General features: G+C 34.1%; 1 pseudogene; it reads left to right on the top strand.

Annotated features, from left to right (window-relative positions):
* Nucleotides 1-9098: 9098 nt before the first annotated feature.
* Nucleotides 9099-9627, top strand: LOC149538366 (putative CCR4-associated factor 1 homolog 6 pseudogene; annotated as a pseudogene).
* Nucleotides 9628-11048: the final 1421 nt, after the last annotated feature.

Genomic DNA, 11048 nt, shown 5'->3' with positions numbered 1-11048 from the left:
TATTCAAGTGGATTGGAGGAAATAGTGCAACTCTAAGAAAGATCAACTATTTAAAGATGTCATACTAGCATTAAAAGATCTTGGATTTCATAAGGAATGCATTCTAGATATTGCACGAAAATATATTCACTCTAAAAGAGACAACTTAAGGTCAAAATTGACAAAAGATTTAAAATACTAATGTCCAGCTTGGATCACAGACCAAGTGACATGGGATGAGCTTGTGAAAGATGCTAAATTTAAGAGAAAAATTCATAATAATCCAAATTATTTTCCATCTACACAAGGAGGAACTAAAAGAAACTCAAGCTAGGGTGTCAAGCATTAGATCTTATAAATTAGGATCTGGTGGGTACAATAGTATTCATGGTAGATTGGTAAGTGAACATTTTCTTGTATAGTATTTTTTATTTCTTATAACATAGTCATGAAAAACTTATGAATTAACTGTATCTCACAAGTCATTGTATCTTATGAGTTCAGTTTTATTCATTCATGTAGGTGCACTAATTCCTAAAAGAAGCATCTGCCGAGGATTTAAAATATGTCTTACTACATGGTTTCCACGGCCTTAGAAAACATATGCTAGATAGAGGAGAGAAATTAGTCATTGGTCATGAATCTAAGGTAAGTTTATTAGGATCTTGTATGGTTCATGCAAAAATCTTATTATAGGTATTATATTTTTTAATAAGTTAATCTATGTTGTGTATAGGAAGCCCAGGAATCAAACTTGTCAGGTACTAAAAATGAAGAGGACCGAGAGGAAAATCATGAATTATTTGGTGCACACAATTATTCAATTATCATTCCTAAACCTCAACATGGAACCATTCTTGAATTTCAGTAGTTGAGAAATAAGAACAACAAGGAGGGTGCTCAAAGTGATGAACAATCAGCACCCTTGATTCAACTAGTGCGACGGAGAAAGACGGCACAAAGGAATAGAATTGATAGAAACAAATGAACAAAAGAAATATTTTTAGTCAAATCTTATTTAATTTTCATTTCTATTATAAACCTACTTCATGTATCATCATGGACTTGTTCAATGATACATCATAGTTGTGTTGTTTGATGCATATGGATTTTGAATACAATTTCAATTTTGAGATATATACTATTTTCGCATGTCCTCTATATTATCATAATATTATAAATAAATACTAAATTAGGTGAACAAAATAGTGTGTTTTTTGGATTTATTGTCTTGCTAGAATCAGTACTTGAAACAATGATTCCATCCTTTTCTATTTTTTTAAAACTTCATATTGTCTGCTTTTTAGTGGTTGGAAAGCCTAGTGCAAACCTCATTCCACCAATCTCTTGCAAGATTATGTATTTTTGAATGCATAGATCTGTGTCTAATGATTGAAAGTTCTATAAGTTTCAGTTGTGTGAGGATCTTATAAATGCTAATGCAGTCCATACTAGTTTAGAAATGAGTAGTAGAAGTGTAAAGAGCATTATTTTTTTTAACAATTACAAGTAAATGGTACATTTGCATGCAGATTTGATGGATGAAAACTATAACTACTTTAATAGCATAAGAATATTTACAGGTTATGACTTTGTATCCATTCAAATATGTTACAATTTTGTATCGTGGTATAGAGTTTTTTGTTGTAATTTTTTATAGATTACGACTCTATGCCCATTCAAACAAGAAGCATAGGTACTCATGTGCATGATATCTACTATTAACCAAGTCATGGTATCATGGTGTCAGGTATTATCATTTCCATGATTTACAATCAAGAATGAAAAGTGAAAACCCTTGATTTCCATTGTTGAGTTGGGGATAAATCCCCTAATTCAAAATTGAGAGCTTTCTTGTTGAAATAGATCATGACATACAATGAAATATTTCTCCCAACTGGAAAAGGGAGAGGGTAAAAGCACAAACCTGTGTCACCTTTTTATAAAGAAAAGTGATATCAGAATCTGACAGTTCAACATTAATGACAAAAAAAATGGTATTTGCATTTAAAATATGAAGATGATGTAAACTGATGAAATGTCTAGAATTGTATGAATTTTATGCCTATAATTTTTATTATTTTTTTGACTAAGAATTTATTCATTTTATTTTATTTTGAAGTCCCTTTTTTAACTGTAAAAAATATAGGATGTAGTTCCCATCAAACAAGTATGTGCAAATCATCTTTTTTTGTTATGATTTGAAAATATTTTATAGATGACATGTATAGCTAGTGCATAAAAAAAGAAATAATTATTTTTGATGTATATTTTCTTTGTTATAAGTACTCAAGTTCTACCTTGTCAGAATCCAATAGTTTTTTCCTCCCGTCAAAACTTCCCTATCAAATCTATACCTTCTTGGAAAAAAATTACATATTCATGAAGATGATTCTCTCCTCTAGTGATAAATATATTTTTTTTTATTTTTTTGATATGATTTACTATTTTTTTTCATTTTTTGAGAGAGCATCTTCTGAAATGTTGAAATATCGACTTATAATATTTTTAGATTATAGCATATTATAACTAATCAAAACACTCAAAAATTTATATAATGATGATATTGAATCTGAAATCTATAAAAGGGTATTTTTAGTTTTTTTTTAAAATTGAGTTTTGATAGAGAAATGAGATTTGACCAAAATGGGTTTTTGTATCACAAACGGTGACACAGATCTATGCTTTTACCCGAGAATTACATACAACATAATGGATACAAGGAATTTCTAGAAAAAGATGCTTCAATTGGTATGGTCAAAGTAATTATTTTGATTAGTAAGCTACATGCAGCATACAGATACTATTCGCATAACTTAGATAGAGTGCTTCATTTCAACCTATTGATTATAAGATATTGATGATCAAAAAGACCAGCTGAAGCATTGGCTGTTTACAACTGTCACACCAGATGAATCTTTGCTAGTAAAAATTAATGCAGATTGTCGATTTGTTATAGCAGGATAGCTAAAATGTAGTTGCTACAGGACCCACTATGACTTTATACTACTGAACTCATCTAGTTTCCATTGAATTCATCTATGAAGTAATATTTCATGTTACTGGTATCAAAATGAAGTGATAGTTGTGTTAAGAGTTGGAACATCGAGGGTTTGTGTCCTAAGAATGCACACTGTGCTAAGACTACTGGATGTGATGATGTTTCTAAAGAAATCTGTACCACTACCTTCTATTATCTTGCTAATCACCTGGCTCCTTGTCACAAGTTATTGTTGATGTGTGTTTTATGACTCACCAAATAGTAGAACAAAATATCGAATTATCTTATCCTCTCTTGAATAAAGTCTTGTGTATGCTAAGATTGCTAGAAGATCATACAATGACTTCAAGGTTCCTTTAATGCCAGGTCTTGACTGTAGATAATATCGGTGGTTGATGTGATTTTCTGATGATCATAAGGGGCCTTATGTGCTTATTCATATTCATTTCAAGCCATATTGAATGTGGGAGTTATCTTAAGGTTTTGCAATGAAGCACTTTTTTTGGATTTTTCACAGAATATGCAGAAATTAAATAGGATGGGGTTCAAAAATTCTATTCTAATCCTAAGGGTAGTGATAACAAAAAATAGCATTTTGGTTGAAAAATTCCTCAATCTATTGAATTCCACTTTGCCAAGTTATACTATAACTAAGCGTGAACTAGTGTAATCTTCAAGGGTTATGCCAAAGATTTTCATATCACCGCATACACCATCAGAAAGAACAATGTATACAAATGATAGAGGTTGAGCATATGCATGAAAGGGGTTTAGGCTAACTTTATGCAATGAATTAGAATCACTAAAATGTCAAAATTATGAACCAATGGAATTCATCAATACACCATCATATTCTCCATTGTAATCACCACACATTGACTATGCTAAACTTAATCTACTTGAAGAAATTTAGGAGAATAAGCAAGAACTAAGATACGTCAAGTATTCACCAAACTCTAATGAAAACTTTATTATCTCAGTAACTCATAGCAACAATCTCATAAAAATCTCCTCTTACAAATGAGAAATGAGGCCTTTATATAGGTCGTCAATTACAATGGGTGGCCCGGATGATCACAATAACTGATGGCAAAGATCATGCCACATTAGCCCTACATAGGGTTACGGCAATGGAAAGGAATCTATATTAATCCCACAAGGGATCCACTACTGTAGTGGGTAATAAATGCCCACTATGCATGCTCATTTAAGAAGGAGTGGGGTGTAATAAATAATCCCTATGCACACCCACTATGCATTTAATGCATCCATCCTTGATTATTCACCTAAAAGATCAAAATTGATCTAACAGTGTTTCCAACTCCTTTCTACTGATGCTTGGTGCAGATTCATTTTTGAATTCTAGAACTACAATTGCTCTTTCTGCTTTTCCCAAGCTTTCATCCCAATCTGGTAGTAAGTCCTTAGTAGTGTGCATTATATTTGAGAAGATGGAGAAGTTCTCAAAATCATCTCTTCCATATACATTTAGCTGAAAGAATTCCTCTAACTTGACTTTCAAATTATTAGTTGTCATTTCTTCTTCCTCGAATCTTTGTGATAACAAGGATGCAACTGCATTTGATATTCCTTGCTTGATGTTATCAACAATCTTTTTCCATCTACTAGATTCCTTGGTAAAGCTCTCAAACATTTCCTTAGCCATGATCATTGCATTGTACCATCGAATAAAATCATAGACATCCCCCTTGCTAATAACTCGACCGTCAATCAATTCTTGCTTTGGGGTATCCATCAAACTCTGAATGTCGGTAATCACCTCTTCTTGGTAAATATGCTCATCCACCCATGATTCCTCCATGCACTGGATCCTAGAGATTGTAGCCAATGCCCTATTGTGCACTTGCACTAATTCTTCTGCATGTTTGAAGGCTACCTCCTGAATTCCTTCGATCCAAGTCTTTGCACCCTGAGCAAGTCGCTTGATTCTGTCAATATCACCTACCAGTTCACTAGAAACACCTGTTGGAGGGGAAAATGACAGACCTTCCTCTCTTACTAGATGAGGTAAGCTATTGATGTACTGGCATAAGGCCCAAATTTCTCTTTTCTTCTTTTCATACCCTTCTACTTTCTTCAACCTATCCTTCAAAGCCTATGTGGAGTCATCAAATTCTTCCAATATTTTCTCTGGGGAGGCCCGAACGAGATTAACTTCTGTAACATGATATTCATCAGGAGCAATCTGATTTTTCCCTTTGTCAACTATGGGAGTCGCAATCTGCAAGATTCTCCATCCTGATTCTGCTCTAGTTAATTTAGTATATCTTTTTGCTTTCCCTTATTCTTCTGATTAGTTTGATAAGTCCAAAATTTCCTGTAATTCAATTGCTAGATCAACCTCCTTTTGTTGATGCAATTGAATTCATTGCCTCAACCATTCTGGAATGGGTATACTTTGGTCCCCCAAAATTACCAATTGTTCTTTCCTTTGGATTGCTCAAATTTCAATCTCCTCTTCACCTCCTAGACTATCCATTATAACCTCAGGAACTACAGCTTCAGCACTTGGAAGATGTATTGCTACCCTTGGAGTTTCTTCCTCTAGTGGACCATCTCCATCATTAATCATTTCTCGCTCTAAGATCATAGCAAGACTTTCTTCTGTAGCAATATCTTGACCTCTCCCTCTTTCTTGCATGGATTTTTCATAAGCATTTATAATCAACCTATCATGAATTGGCCTATCCAAATTATCTTCTTGCTCAAATCTCCTTATACTTGTCCCTACATCCTGCCTTTCAAAAGTTTCTATCTCTTGCACACTTGGAGTTCGACTCGGAGAATAGGGAGCATCCCCATGTTTCTGCTTCTTATTTTGAGGTTCTTGGATGACTTCCTCAATCCTAGGATGCTTTTCTCGAGGTACTTCCTTCCCTTTCTTGGTTCTTACATCTTCGGATGGAGTTCCCCTTTCTTCAACAATCCCTTCAAATATTTGTCTTGATCTTTCATCCCTAAGTGGTCTGTGGCCAAGAAACCTATATGTGAATGCATTAGCTAGTGCAACTAATTTTTCAAGCTTATGCTCGATCCACCACTTTGTTAAATCTAAGACTTCTTTTGAAAGAGCTTCGAGATCCATAATTTATTTCTTCTTCCAATCAAATGGTTGAGCTAACATTTCTGCATTGAATCCTTTTTGCACATTTGGGTCCTCCTCCATTTGATTAGGAACCTTGATTATGTTGCATGCTCTAATAATGTTCAATGGTAGTCTTGCAAACTTTTTCTAATCTCATTCTCGTTTGCTACATTTGCCCAAAATTATTCAAGGTGAACCTTGTGTTGGTACTTTGATCCTCCTGCTGATGAGATCTTTTTGTAAGGATCAAAATCATTCCTTTTTGGATAAAGCGGAAGGTGAAAGAAGTGGAGCTCATCTGATGATTTCTCTATGGCTTTTAGACATAGGCATACCTCAATTTTCCCTTCTCCTATGGAAATTGGAAACTGCAATCTGAACTTCTTCTTCCCTTTCTGAATCTTGTCATAGGCAGTAAGTTGTCGAGTAAGCTCTAACAAGACCATCATATCTGTTGGATACCTGGGGAGTTTGTATGGCTCCATGGAGAATCCTTGAACTTGGATATATGAAAAAGGTAGGAAACTGAATGAACCAGTCACCATATTCCTCAATCAACTTGATTGCCTCCATTGACATTCTTATATGTGACCTCTTTTGTAATGTTCTTACTATGCGCATGGCAAATATATCATTAACCCTCATGTAATCATCCTTTGAATAAAAATGCAACTGCGGGTAACATTTATGCACTTTGAGGTGTTGGCTTCCGCTTCCAATTGGTCCTTTGCATTGTAGTCCATCATAATTTGTCCTCCGTGCTAGCATGTAGATGACATAGGAGCTCATGTAAAATCTCCTTGTATGCTCTAGATTCATCAACTACACATTTAGGTTATCACTTATGAGCCCAGCCTAATCTACTATGTCACCTTCCTCCATTACCTACTCAAAAAAATACCACATCCAAGATTCAAACCTATAAGAATAAGGCATGCCAAATATGTGACTCAACATCATGACCATATCACTATATTCCCTCTGCAAGTCAAGCCATAATATTTCTTTAGGAATCTTGGAATGATGCGGTCTATTCTTTTTCAACCATCTTTTGTTGATTATTTCTTCACAAAAATTGATTCCAGATGTATAGATTCTCAGTGCTTGCTCTTGTGTTTTTGTGACCATCCTTGGATTTGAAGGAATTCCAAATGCTTCAGAAATGGATGCTGGAGAAAAATTTGCCAGAATATTTCGTTCAAAATCCCGGATGGTTCTATCTCTAGGACTGTAATGTTTGGTACATTCCACGATTAACTCTGGATGCTGAAAAGGAGGGAAACCAGTTGCAGCAAAAATTCCACTTCTCACATTTCTTTTAGCCAGGTGTGTTGGGTGATAGTCATTATATCTGAGCATTCTCCGCTTGAAATCTTTCAAATCAAGGCCGCCAAGACTTGTATCTCCAATTTTTGTCCACTTTGACACGATTTTGGATTAAGGATAGAATCCTCTCCTTTCATTCTTTATCAATTGTCCTCACATTTCTCCTGTTCCCCTAGGCTCTGCCATTTTCCTTTCTTGCAAAATAGAAAATGAACACACATAAGACTATGCAAGGAAAGTATTAAAAACAATAGATATGACTTGTCCATAAGACAAAGATTTTGGATTTTCGCCAAAATTTCCATACTGCTTTCAAGATTCACTTTTTAACACTTCCACAAGAAATATGAAATTTCATAACTCACTGCAACGAAAATTCCTTTTTGATAGGATTCAAAATCTTCTGTCATGAATTCCTAAAAATCTCCTCAACAATTTCAAAAGATTTCCCAAAAAATCTGCTTGCTTGAACTCCTCGAATGTTACTCCTATTCTTAGTTTGCTCTTCAAATTTATGTGTGAGCTTGAATGAATGAGAGGGTATCTTATATAAATCATTCTTCAGAAAGATGCCTTTAAAGAAGCAGACTAAAATTAGGCAGTTTCTTTATTTAACCATCAAAGTTTCCATTTTTTTCTTCCACTTGTCGCTTTTTGCTGTTTGATTCAAAAAGTTGCTATTTTTTATGCTCTTAGCTTCCTGATGAAGCTAAGTATTCTTCTATTTTGATTTTTTCAAAAAAGTTTTATTAATTAAATATCAACTAAAAAAAATTCAATATTTAATTAACTTCCATTTTTAAATGAAAAAATCAAATCCATTTGCAACTTTTTCTCCATTTTTATTTTTTGTATTATTATTCAAAAAAAAAATCAAATTAAATATTAGTTTTACCAATATTTAATTTTTAATTCAAATCCAAAAAAAATTTTTTGAAGGAAAATCATTTTTTCGCTTTTCTTCTCTGAATCCAATTTTTCACTTCTCAAGGAATTTCACTTTCTTCCTCTAAATTTTGGATTTTTTCTCAAAAATTTCCAATATTCTTTCTTTTCATGATTTTTAACAAATTCCTGTTCTCCAATCAATTTACAGGAGCGGGCTTTTTCCAGAATGGATGATTTTTCCTTTGCATAATATTTCCTTCATTTCCTCAAAAATTACAGTTCATGCTTTACAAGGTCAGGGTTTTCATGGAATGAAAGATTTTATCTTTTTACCCCACTAATTTAAAACTGTGCTCTTCACTTTATTAAAGTATGATTTTCAAGGAATGAAGGATAAAATCCTTCATCACAACCTTCCTCCATTTCCTGAAAACTGCGCTCCATGCCTTAATAGGTTAGGGTTTTTTAGGATTGGAGGATTTTGTCTTTTCTAAAATTTCCTTCACTCCTGCAAAATTGTGCTCCACGCTTTATGGAAAGTGGGATTCTTATGGAGTGAAGGATTTTGCAACATTTCTTGACTCCTTTAAAACTGCGCTCCATGGAAAAAGAAAAAACTGGCAAAATAAAAAAAAGGGGTCCTAGACATGGGCGATGGTGTGACAGGTGGTCGCAATAGATTCCATCTCTGCATTTGCAATTGCTTGTTCTGTCGATCTATATATGTTTTCTCTCATATTTTCCCGCTACAATTATTCATAAAAGTTGGGAGGATCTGTCTTGAATTGAATTGAGTGCATGATGGTTAGGATTAAGAGCGATTTAGTTTGCATAAGGGAGTTGTAGGAAGATAATCTAGAAGAAAAATTTGAGCTAATTAGAGGCATGGTAGATCGATACCAATATGTAGCCATGGATACCGAGTTCCTCGGGGTTTTCATAAAGCCATACGAGAGATTCAGGAGCAAGGTAGAGTACCATTACTATACCTTGAAAGTCAATGTGGACAACCTCAAATTGATCCAGTTGGGCCTTACTTTCTCAAATGAAGAAGAAAATCTGGTAGAGTGCGGTATGTGTCAGCCGTGTGTGTGGCAATTCAATCTGAGGGAGTTTAACCCCTTTATGGACCTCCATGCCCTTGATTCCATTGAGTTACTGAGGTAGTGTGGGATTGATTTCAAGAAAAAACAACTACATGGGTATCAATTCAAGGCATTTTGTGGAGCTTTTGATGTCCTCGGGTATTGTTTGGAATGAGAATATCAGATGGGTTACTTTTCATAGTGCTTATGATTTTGTGTATCTAATCAAACTTTTGAATTAGTGTATTTTTTTTCCATGATTTGCGGGTCAGGATTTTCATGGAATGAAGGATTTTGTCCTTTTCCAACAATCCTCTGCTATCTTAAAATTGTGCTCCATATTTAGCAGGATCGAACATTTCATGGAACGAAGGATTTTATCCTTCTTAAAATATTTTTTGCTATGCTCCAAATCTACGCCTCTACATGCAGGAGTGGGGTTTTTTGGGAATGAAGGGTTTTGGTTTTTTCCATGACTCCTTCAATCTTGCGCTCTACAAAAGAAGGAAATAGCTGGCAAAAATTTAAAAAAATGGAAGGGGCTCCCAAACTTGGGCGTGGTGTGACAGGCGGTCACAACAGTTATGTTTTTAAAGAAATCTGTACCACTACCTTCTATTATGGTTATTGCATGTAGTCATTTTGGTAAATTTGTTGAGCTACAATTTGACAAGAATGGAAAAATGTCGGGAGCTGTTGTTTGAACATATCTGCTAGAAAGGTCACGTGTTTGCCAAATTTTAGATCCTGAGAGAAACTACCATTTTTTCTATCTTCTCTTTTCTGCACCCCAAGAGGTATGCAACAATACAATAATTTGGCTATTGTGATTATAAGTGACCATTGAAATACAAGATTCAATATTTTTGTTTACTATATATCTTGTATTTTGAATCTCTTTAAATCATTGATTTGAAACTATAAAATGCCAACAGTCATAGATGTTAGAAATAGTCAAAAAACCATGAGAATAAAATCCATTTCATAATCTGTTATAACTGCATTCCATTTCATTGCACAGTTGTTGCATTTATTGCTAACAGATATGGATGTTGTCCTCCATAATAGGTCATACAGCTTTATCTCTTTATCTTCTAGAAAGATCTTTTATTAATGCCCTCATATCATAAGGCTCACTATAAATAGAGGCCATTGCATACATTTTTAGCAATCGGTTTTATGAATAAAATATGTTCTTAGTTTAGTTTTTATTTCTGATTTTCATTGCCTAGTATATTAGATCTCTTATTTTTATCATGGTATCAGAGCCAGGTTTAGCCAAGTTCAGCTGGAGATTTATTTAGAAATTCAGCTAGAAATATTGCTAGAGGGTTTTCCTACAGGCAAATAGTTTGCTGAAAATGGTTTGTTTGCAGGGCTAATTTTTTTTTGGAGTGATATTTGGTTGCAGGGCTGTTATGCTGCTAGAGTATTGCTAGATTTGTTTGAACTTGATCTTTTTGCTAACATGGGTTCTTCAAATGAAGTTTTTCCTATCTTTGATGGAAGTGGTTTTGTAGATTGGAAGATTTTAGTCAAGAATGCTCTAAGAGAGAAGGCTTTATGGAGGATAGTAAATAAATAAATTCGGGAACCTCAACAAACTGATAAAGAAAAGGAGTTGTGGAAATGTAAGTTGGAGCAAGCTAGAGGTATTATTGGT

The sequence above is a fragment of the Cupressus sempervirens genome, chromosome 9 (assembly GCF_028749045.1).
Source record: "Cupressus sempervirens isolate cs-2001-9-10 chromosome 9, ASM2874904v1, whole genome shotgun sequence".
Classification (NCBI taxonomy): domain Eukaryota; kingdom Viridiplantae; phylum Streptophyta; class Pinopsida; order Cupressales; family Cupressaceae; genus Cupressus; species Cupressus sempervirens.
The sequence above is the reverse complement of the archived record's forward strand: the minus strand, read 5'-3'. Positions and strand labels throughout refer to the sequence as shown.